The sequence below is a fragment of the Dipodomys merriami genome, unplaced genomic scaffold (assembly GCF_024711535.1).
Source record: "Dipodomys merriami isolate MVZ:Mamm:240054 unplaced genomic scaffold, mDipMer1.0.p SCAF_2373, whole genome shotgun sequence".
NCBI lineage: Eukaryota > Metazoa > Chordata > Mammalia > Rodentia > Heteromyidae > Dipodomys > Dipodomys merriami.
The window spans coordinates 41,158-52,956 of record NW_027203797.1 but is presented as its reverse complement, the minus strand read 5'-3'; the positions used below and the strand labels follow the sequence as shown (position 1 = coordinate 52,956).

The following is an 11,799-nucleotide window of genomic DNA, read 5'->3' as shown; positions in this document are numbered from 1 at the left end:
ACACACTCACAAAAGTCAGGGACAGAGTTTCCTTCCAGCCTAGGATCCTTTTCTTATACAGTAAAAAAGAAAGCAATAGTTAACTTGAACTTTGTCATTTCTCTATGTTCAATTCCTCTCCTAGGATCAGTTTCCACATCCAGTAACAGTTACTTCCACTTTCTTCCAGTAACAATCTATGGTGCTGCTCCAGAAAAAAATTAATGTTTTCTGGCTTCATTGAAATAGCACAAGGATACTTTTGGCCATGAGGTAACACGTGTTTCAGAGACAACTTAGTAAAGAGAAATGAAATTTAAATTGCTTATAAATACATTATTCATGAGAACATTTTGTTCAAACTTCCTATGTGCTCTGTAAATTAAGGTGAATTTTAAATAGGAAGAAGGTTCTCAGATCATTTTTGTGAGTCTATGTGCTGTGCATTAATTTCCCAAGTGTACATGAGTTAAGAGTAAGACAAACAATAGCAATTATAAGAGAAAAAGAAGTTCTGTGTTTATGTATAAGTGTTCAATACAATATAGAAGACTCAACAAATAAGAACACATTGAAAAAATAAAGCCAAATCCAATATGTAGATTTATGGGAGTGATATAGAGAAAGCATTACTCCTAAGTGGAACATGAAGCATGAGGCCACTGCCTTTCTAAATCACGCTTGCTAATCACGTAAATGTGCAAAAAGGAGAATGGAAGAATGATTCTGTTTCCAATGCAAGTCAGATATAGGAGAGTAGACACATAACTGGAAAAAAGAATCCATCTTGAGAGAACAGGAATTATACTAGCAATGAATCTGGTGGCTAAGATCACATTTCTTTTTCTTTCCTTTTCTTATATTCTTTTTGTTGTTGTTTTTGTTTTTTGTGGCACTTGAAATATAGGACAGGTTGCTGTCCCTCTGAAATGCAGCTCAAGGCTAGGGCTCTTCCACTTGAGCCACAGTGCCACTTCCAATTTTCTAGTAATTATTGGAGAAAAGAGCCTGCAGGACTTTCCTACCCGTGCTGGCTTTAAACCCAAATCCTCAGATTTCACAACAACTTGGTTTATGATCACATTTCTAACAGCGTACCCTCAGGATATGTAATGTATATGTTCATCTATCTTTATATGAATTCTTGAGTTAAAAATCTGGGCTACAGGTTAGACTTTACACTCCCAAAAGTGTTTGAAGTTTAAAAGTTGATAGTCCTGGAAAAATAAAACCTAAGAATGTAAAGGAGTCTGGGAAGTTCAATTTGCATCCAGCTTGGACAGTATGGGCTTTGAGACACTACCTATAATTAATCAGCCAAAAACTGGAATACCAGTCACAAGCAACATTGCTGAATAACAGCTTTAGGTTTTTGCATACATACATACGAACATACACATACACACAGAGGCACTTATAGGTGCACACAAAAAGACACAAATGAAACAACTCTCAGAATATGTATAAAAGTTAGAAAACAATAGAAAATAAGTCCTGAGTAAGATTAGAATCAAATGATAATTTTAAATATTAGAAAGCCTTCAAGTGAACTTTCCCCCAGAAGTTGATAATATTACATAGGTAGGGACCAGAGATAGTAAGAAAGTCAAGTAAACATTATTATTATAGGATCCATGGTGGAATGAATCAGGGAACCCTGCAGGTGCATCTGAAAATGTTCATATCCTGTGTCAAATGTTAAAACATCTTTGAAAATAGTACATAAACAGTCTGAGCATTCAGTCTAGTGGATAAGATCATAGGAGAAGTTCAGAATTGCTAGTCTGTTTCTAGATTAAATAAACAACTATGGCAGGGCAAAGTGCTACAAGCTTGGAATTGTAGCACTCAATTATTCTAGCTGGACCAGGTAGAATAATTTTGTCTCATTAAAACAAACCAAACAACAAAAAAGGAATACACAGTTGGAAGTTTGGGCTAATTTTGTCATTATGTTTTGAGAAGTCAAGTTTCCTATTGAATGCAACTAATATATATCCACACTTGTGTTTTAAATGCTCTCATCATTACAGATGAAAAATAGATCATGTTTCCCATCCAAAAATTTGCAAAAGTAAGTAAGCCTCATTCTGTTGGATTCCAAATTAATGTTGAAGGATTACAAAAGCTTAAATCTGGAGAAATAGCAAAGATCGTCTAATGTAGGACTTTGTAGACCTTGTTAAATTAGAATTTAGATTTAAAATATATTTTTTGGTTTTGTTTGTAATTTCATATTCTGTAGTATACTACAAAATTCTTTTTAAGTAGAGGGATTAATTGTTAATTTCACAAATGATTCTGGCATTCTATTTGTCTAGATATTCTTTCAAGAGAGTTATAATTAGAACATAGTTAATAGATAATTCCCACAGTTCATGTATACTGTGTTAATGTGAATAATCTAGACAGAGTTGCCAAAAATGGATGACATTAATTTATACATTTAGAAAAACCAATTTTTTAAGGGTTTGGTTTAATATGGTATGAAGAGAGTAATTGTGTGACATCTTCTTTCTTCTACCTATTTGTAAAACAGGAAGTCATTTCCTTATTTACGTACCTCTGTATACATGGAGAAAAATGCTAGGTTTGGGGTTTGTTTTCAATTTTGTTTTTGTTTTATTGGTTCATCCTAGAGCTTGAACTCTTGGCCTGGACAGTATCTCTGAGCCTGTTGATGCTCAAGTCTCGTGCTCTACCACTTCAACCTCAGTGCCACTTGAGTCTGGCTTTTGTGGAGAATTTTTTTGGAGATAAGATTCTAAGAAGCCTTCCTGCCTGGGTGGGCTTTGAACCATAATTTTTTTTATCTTAGCATCCTGAATATCTATGATAGTTAAAAAATATAAATATAAATAATATTTGCAAGTGTTCTGATCTCAAGAATACCAGTGGAGGAAAAATGATGCAGCTGAATGAATTGTGGTGTTCTTTTCAGAACAAGGACGGTGTCACATTAGCAGAGGTATAGTGTTTTTTCAAAATAGAGATAAGGTATTCATGATGTGAATTAAGGAATTTTAAGGTGCCCCTTAAAAGTTGGAAACTGTTGGGCTAGGATGACTTTATGGCATAAATCTTGGGATTGGTGGTCATAGAAAAAATAGCTTACGCTGATAAACAATAGCTTACTCTTGAATAATTAATTATTACACATACTTTATAGTTTTATCCTCTACCAGAATGTGGCTATTTTTCTGTTGACTTCTCAGTCTGTAACACCCCATTGGAAACTAAATCTATTGCAGAATTATATAACATGCAAACAGGTACTGTTTGGAATCTCTCAGGAATGTTGAGAATTTAAAAATGAGTAGTTATTAGTCATAGGAATTTTGAAGAACACATATATTCTGTCCTATTAACTACTTACTTTTAAAAGTTATGGGTTTCCATAGCATTAAACAGTTTTCCGTTTTAGAATGAGAAAGTACTAAATTTATACTTTTTTGAAAAAATTGGCAAGTATATTGTGAAAATATTGTCTAGTTGGATAACATTCAAGTTGATGACCCTCTGATAAAAAAGGGGTAATTAATTCAAATTAGATGCCAAATAGTATTGATTTTTAAAATATTACTACATAAAGAATATTATTTCCTGTGCCAATACAGTGAAATTATATTTTATGCAGCTTGTTTTTCAATTTTATTATCAAAGTGATGTACAGTGGGGATACAGTAATTATAAGGTATTAAATAATAACTTTTCAAATTTGTTAACCTTCTCTCATTTTTCTCACAGTTTTCCTTCACCCCTTCATCCCTCACGTTGTAATGTACATTTCCAATATATTGTCTTGTGAGTATTGCTATTGCATTGGTTTCCCTTTTGTCCTTTGTCTCACCATTATGCTTTTCCTCTTCCCTTCACTAATCAAGGTAAATGCATATACAATACAAAATGATATACCGGAAGGATAAACCATAGGGGGAAAACCAAAGAAAACCGAAATCACATAGTTCATCAAAAACAACAACCACAAATGAAAAAATCTGGTTCCATATCTTGGAATTAATTGTGCTTAGCATCAGCTAATATGGCTATTTATATACATAACAAAGCCACTGGAATATAATAGCTGCCTGGATACTATATCATGAAAATAGCATGTTAACTTTTTGATGGTAATGGTGGAATTAGGATTGGTGAATTCGCGGTTCTGATAAAGGATTTTCAAGAGTTTTAAAGTTATGACAGGTAAATTTTAATTGTTCAAAATTTTAACAACTTAGTCTATTACGAAAATTTAAATTGCCTGGAAGAATAGTCTTTTCATGCAAAGAAATCCAAGGAGACTTAGTAGAGAGGGAGCAATGTGGATGAAGATGGCTCTTTTTCACACTAAACAAACAAACCTGTAAATCCTGTAGGGTCCCTTGGAATTGTACTTACCCAGGAAATATATTTTCACTGTTTGAAAAAAAGTTGTATTGGAATTTAAATTCAAAGTTCTTAAAAAAAATAAGGCATCAAAATTTGTGAATTTACCTTTAATTACCAAAGAGTAATTCTCTGAAAAAGATAATTTGAGTCAAAATATTTAGGGAGAAAGTGACCTTCACAATGAAAGAAGGTGTTGGGATTACACATTTTTGTTTGTAACACTTTCCACAATGTCTTTGGATGTGAAGCAGTGAAACACAGAAAAAAATCTGATTGGATACTTCAAACCAATGATTTCACATTTCTAAGTGGCTCACAAAAGTAATATCCTTATTAATATGAGATAGTGAAGACTTCTCTTATTACATATGCCAAAAAGTTTAGAAAAGAATTGAGCAAATGGAAAAGTTAATTAAAAAAAAAGTTTTCTTAGAAGACTTAGTTAAGCATATTGTATTCAGCAGTGAAGGGAGGCCAAAACTTTTTCATTTAAATTGTGTTAGTATTTTTACTCCCTAAAGTGAGTTTACAGAGCCTATTTGGCTCACTACAGTGCAGAACTGATTGAATGAAGACATGAAAATAAATTCCACGTCCAAATGAGGCAACTTAAAGAGTTTTAAAAGAGAAATAATGAAGATTTAACAGTGGTGGAGCCCATATAGTCCTTCAGCTTCACTAGACATGAAGCCAAGAAGCTGTGATTAATTGGAACTCCGGCAAGAGCTAAGAGGAGGACATAGAAGTAGGACATAGAAGCATTGTCCTTTTGTAACAGACGCTGTCTTCCAAGGTATGGGTGATTTAACTCTATTCTCCTCCATACATCTTGGTGAACAAATGCAAGACCAAGAGAAAAATAATCTGTTGAAATAATTTTGCCTAGAATAACTTCACTGTTACTGATATGGTATCTAAGGAGAATCTTAAGAGAGAAGATAAAAGTGCAGTATTTTTTGTTTCCTATCAGCATCTTGTTAGGAAAATATATCTTTGAACTTAGACAATTCTGATTGAACCAACAAGTGATGGAGTACTCATTTTTGTGGGCACTTTAGACACAAGAAGTCTTTTAAGGTAAAAGAAAAAAATAGCCAAATATTTGTGATCACAGCTTCTAGGTCTGTATTCTGGAGACAAAGTTTTACATTAGATTTCTCCTCATTAACATAAATGTTGTTTCATAGCAACCAAATGCAAGAGGGATATTTAATGGACTCACTTGGCCAATTAAACATCATGAAAGAAGAAAATGGCAAATAATATGTAATGAATTATTTTGCCAGAAGAAGGAAAAATATAATTCAAAATCAATTGACTTAAAAGTATGAAGAAAGAGTAGTGAAGAGAGATTAGAGAAAATATATTGTTTTCTCTCCAGTGGAGTAATGGGTTCATGATCTTGTTTCTTCCACTCTAACCTCACAAGCTACCAAGTGTGTCTCAGGACTGGATTATCCAGTTCAGACAGAAAACTCGTAGAAGAAAGATACTATTTGCAGCAGATGTAGGTGATTTATAACCTTAGACAATCTATTTAATTCTGTTCAAAATTCTCCCCTATCCCAAACTTCCCTCTTTGAACAGTTTTGTTTGCTTTTCCCAAGACTGCCCTTCATTAATAGATTAAAATTTTGAGAGGTCATATTCATACTCTCTGGAGATTGCTGTTTGGTTGTAATTTTTCTGTTTTTTGTTTCTTGTGTTTTTTAACTGAATTTTAAAAGGTTGTGCAATTGTTTTACAATTAAATATATCCATCTAATTGTCCAATGCTCCTAGATCGGAGTCACTCCTTCCATCATTCTCAACCAACCCTTTCTCCAAGATTTATTTCCAATTTACCACTTCTTTATCATATGTGTACATTGAATATTCTAGCTGTACTTGCCCCTTGTTCATTTTTCATTCATTCTATGTCTTTACTATAATTCCACTATGGTTTCAACTTCCTGATAGTCAGTGTTAAACTGTCTATTAATACTTTGAATGGTTTATATGCATTCCATGGACATTAAATCCTGCATATTCTTGAACTGATGTCAGCTTATATTTCCATAATTGATTTATCTGCAGCAGCAATTTGCTGGAGACTGGAGAGGTGAAGCACCTAAACAAGATTTTATTCTCATCCATTTGGAAGATTAATCTTTAGTCAAAAAGAAAGTTAAAAAAATGGCTTAGAATGTATTCCTAACTACGAATTTTTATAAATGGCTTTGTACAATGGTGTGATTCTTTTATTTTACATGGAATAATATTTTCTACTGCCTATAAGTTTTGAAAAAGAAGAAAATTAAAATTTATTCCAAAAGAGGAATATGATAAAAATAGAAGACAGATATTATGTTTGTCATATCTCTGATGAATACCCATATTCAAGACTTAAAGTCATATTTCTTACTATGTTAGACAGAGGGAAAAAATAAAATAACATATGATAAGGCAACTATTTGTGACTTTTTAAAGTGTACCTTATTAAATGATGAAATTTATTAGCTCAGGTTTGGGTTTGAAATTTAGGAGGCTAACCTATTTAACACATTTCTGGAAGGCCCTTACTGAAAAACACAAATTGTGGGTGGTACTATTTCTACACTTTAATGAATGGTTGAACGTGTTTGGCATTAGTGCTGTGTAAATAATTCAACTCTATTGTAACTTGCTCCCTACACTTAAAAAACTTGTAATGTCTCTAAGTATCATCAACTTGTAAAATGTCATTTTGACGAATGTGATTTTAAAAAGTTTATTTGAAAAGGAATACACTTTCAGAAGATTAAATGTAGATTATCATTGGTTTGAGAGTGACATTTTTATACAACAGAACCATGTTGTACTGAACTCCCAGTGTTTTGAAGCACTCCTTAGTGCTTCAAATATTTTTCTGAATTACATTTGACCCCTAAGTCAAGTTTTCTGGGCTTTAGTAGACCAATTATGGATCTATCCTTCAAGGAACTATTTTTTGGCCCACTTATGTTGGAATAAAATCTTTCATTAATCATAGGGTAGGGGTATTAAAAATAATCTTATGACACTTTGTGAAATTGTTCACTCATATGGGCTGGTCATCTATAAGTTGAATGTTTTAATTACAGTACTTTCTCTCAAATTTTGTTATTTCATTCTTCATTTTAAGTTGCCTTGCATTCCACAATTGCTTACTGCTAATTCCTGCATCTCAAGGAATTGGGGCCCTGAAATATAGGAAATGAGAAATTGAGATTGGTCTTCAATTACTATGTGCTGAAATGTTGCATGGGCCTTGGTGAGAAGTCTTGCCCCTGTTATCTGATGATGCAGGTAACTGGGACCTGGGATCCTAGGACCCATGGGGACTGCAGAAGAATAATGTTTTTTTAGATATCTTAGCAAAATTTGGGTATAATCAATAGGAATGCTTCTGAAATATGGAGAAAAACAGTTTGGGACAAGAGAGTTAAAACAATAGACAGAGCAGCAGAGTAAAATGCATTATAGATTAGAGGAAAACATTGTTTTTTTACCATGTGGATTCAGAAGACCAAGAACAGTTAGGATGTATCACAAGTTTATACTATAGACATTGCATTGATACTTTTTATATTCTAATATATATTTTAAACCTAATTATTTATATTCCAATTCTATTTATTGGAATAAATAAATATAAATTTATTTGTCAAATTATCAACTAATTCTAGTAAGTTTTACTGTGTGAAATATAAAATCAGCACATATAAATATAAAATATATAACTATATATAATATAATTAAAAGGCACAGGTTTGCATTGTTCTGTTGTAGTTACTGTATGAAACGCAACTCTGTTTTAAAGTATTATTCCATTATCTCTACCTTAGTGTTTGATAGAGTTAGACCTAAAGCTTTACCATTTGTAGATTTACAGCATGGAGGCAAGAGGAAACACTGTGATTAAAACAGTATCAATTTAATGCCTAATAACGAGGAGAAACATATGAACTTCTCCTGCATCTATGAAAATATTTGGTGATAAAAAGTCAGTAGTGTAAGTTCCTGCCTGGTTGGATAGTAGACAGGCCAGGACATTAAGTAATCATGCATATGAACAATTTTTTTACCTTCTTGGCTTTAACTACTTTTGAAATGGAAGGTATAATAAACAATTATATTTTGATAAAATACCTTCTAGTCTGAACAGTTCTGTTTGAACTGTTCATCTCTCTATGATCCCTTGTAACCAAGATTAGTTTTGTTCTAGTAATACAATCTATGCTGTCAGGGTAAGATATTCTGGTTGGTCTGTTCCCACATGGAAGAAGGGTAAAGGCTCAGGTAGACATTTGTGCCAGTAACACCTCATTTGGGAAAATATCAGCTGAAGAAGTTTAGAAGTAGCTCTTAAGCAATGCTTACTTTGAATCCATTAGGTCCACATAGCTAACACAGTTGGGTAAATAATTACTTGAAAAAGCATCACCTTTGGACCTATCTATAAATAATTGAGAGTATGATCAAATTCCAAATAAAAAGACTTAAGATAGTCATTGACAAAAAAATTTGCAAATGTGAGCAATTGATCGATCAATATAATTTTTTCTACTATTCACAGAATTTTATGGAAATAAGATCGATAGCATTGTTCGGAACAATACGGTTTCCTTGTTACAAGTAGGCACCCATAGATATAGGCTTGTATAAAGATGGCATCATTAACTACTTAAATTTAGAGGATACTACATGCTTCAGCAACACGAATACTCAAATTACAATGCAGAGATTAACATGGCACTTGCACAAGGATAATATGAAAATTTGAGAAGTATTCCATATGTTTCATTCTTCAGATGCAAGAAATGAAAAACAGTTATTAAAAAGTTGATTACAAAATTACAACTGTAACAATACACGTAATTCATATAATTAAATTTAGTTTGACATCAGTGTATTAAATATTCACCTCAGGAAGGCGTTTACATAGCATAAACTTTACAAAACTTTTCAAATTATACAACATTGTCATTTTATCCCAAAGAAAAATAATATTAAGACCTAGAAAAAAGGAATGAAACTGTTTCTATATGGAATGTAATCAGAAAGGACACATTAATGAACCTAAATATTATAAAATAATGTAGAATTCAAAGTATATCTAGGAGAAAATAAAATATATAATGACCATTATGCAAACATAGAATATAGGATATTGTCAAATATACTTTTTCAGACAAGCACCAGAAATATTTTAGTTTCTGTACTACTCATTTCAACAGGTAAGTTAAAATTGTTTCTGATTAAAAAAATCACAAACTCTGAAGAAATCATTATACATGTATACAAAAACTATTGAATACATTCTGACATCCAATGCAGGCAATTCACTTGGAAGAATTCTGCAGAATCCATGAATTTTTACTGTAAAATATTGGTGTTGCCGGGCACATGTGGCTTATGCCACAAGAGGCTGAGATCTGAGATCATGGTTCCAAGGCAGCCTGGGAAGGAAAGTCTGTGGTACTCTTATCTCCAATAAACCACTAGAAAACTGGAAGTGGAGCTGAGGCTCATGTAGTAGAGCTCTCATCTTGAGCTGAAGAGCACAGAGGTAGCTCCCAGGCCCAGAGTTCAAGCCCCATGACAGACCAAAATAAAATATATTGCTCTTATTTGGATTGTGAAAATATTTTGTAGGGACACAAAAGATCGACTTGCATTTTTGAAATTTAAGAAACTTAACCCGACCATTAGGACATAGGTGAACAATTTGTACAGCCTTCCACAACTTCATAGAAGTAGTGATACATACTTATCCTTTTGGCAATATCAAGTGCAAGTTTTTCTATGTTGTTCTCCAGGCCTGGTTTTATATAATGGTTCAACAGAAGGAGATCCAGCGTATCTTTGCTAGCTCAATTCTCAGCAGCAAGATGTAAGGGGGACAAGAGGCCTTTAGTTGGGCATTTGTATTTGGATCATGATGAAGTAATAAAGAAGTCACTCTGGTATTATTCCACGTATATGCACTGTGCAGGGGTGTCCAGTCATCTACAGTTATTGCATGTGCCGCTTGAGACACCAACTCACTGACAATGTCTAATTGTCCACTGTACGCTTCTCGATGAAGAGGGGTATACTCATCGTCATCCCTACTATTCACATGAGTGGCCTTTTGGGAAAGAAGTCTCCGCACTGTAGTAAGCAGAATATTTTTGGCAGCCCATTGAAGAAATTTGCTTGGATCCTTCTCCATTTTTTTCTTGCAATTGATATCATTCGTTATTTTTTCATCTTGTTCTTCATATTCCTAAGAATTGCCTAACGAGAAACTTTGAGTGCCAGTGGGAATGAGGTGTCCATGTATTTTCCTAATAGTTCACATTGGTTGAACTGGTCAGAAATATCCAGTGATTTTTCTGCAACTGTTTATTCACCATGATTTATTTTCTTTTTCCAATTTTACTATTCGAAATTATTCTAACTGGAGAGTAGGGAATTGATGGAGAGCAGAGGAAAGATGTTCCTCCGTATTTAAATGTACACACTGAAAATGAGGACCAGTGATGTCTTCATGTGCAGCTTATTCTAGGAATGAGAAATTAGGAAATAACGCCTTCTATATAAATGATTTGGGAAATGGCAGAGCAAAAACTGAAATGATGCAACCAAAAATATGAAAGCAAAATAAATCAGGATAATTATGGAGCAATCATATTATCTATGAGAACCAAGAAAGGGAGAGAGAGAGACAGATGATGTGCAATGACCTAGCTAGCGACAAAATCCATGCCTCTGATCAATTTATAGAGCAAACAAAATTTTAATTTAAAAAAAAATGGGAATAGAATTCATGTATTTACTTGAAATTAGTAAATACATTTTTAGTAGCCTACATAAAGAGACATAACTTTGACCAAATTACAGACAATAAACTAATTCCTTGATAATTCTAGCAACAGATCTGACTGAAATCAGTTGAATCACACTTTTCCTGTATAATGAAGAAATAGGAAGGTAGTAAAGTAGCTAGAGAAGGCAGGGAGATTGTATCTGTGACAAAACTTTGTGAAAATTGGTATTTAGGATTTCTTACTGGTGATCCACTTGCACTGGAAGCATGATTCTGAACTATTGATTTCTGATTCTGAATTATTGATTTGATCATTATATTCTCCAAGAAGAAAAATGAGAATTGATAGTTAAGGACTACTAATACATTTTGACCTTCTCACTAAGCACTTTCAATTATTGAAATCACATGAAGACAATAGACAGGCCTACTTTTTAGATGAAAGCACGTGTCTTTAAAAAAAAACAAGGAATGTATGTAGTCATGCAAAGGACTTCTATTTTACCAATGCCTCATACATTTTTCTAATGTTGGGTAACAATAAATAATGGATCTATTAGAAAGCTCTTAAGGCTCATATGTTCAATAGTGAGTTCTCTTACACTATAATATGGTATGTT

At 33.0% G+C, this 11,799-nt stretch overlaps 1 pseudogene; it reads left to right on the top strand.

Moving 5' to 3' along the window:
• The first annotated feature begins 9,072 nt into the window (after positions 1–9,072).
• On the top strand, positions 9,073–9,169 carry LOC138835416 (U6 spliceosomal RNA; annotated as a pseudogene).
• Positions 9,170–11,799: the final 2,630 nt, after the last annotated feature.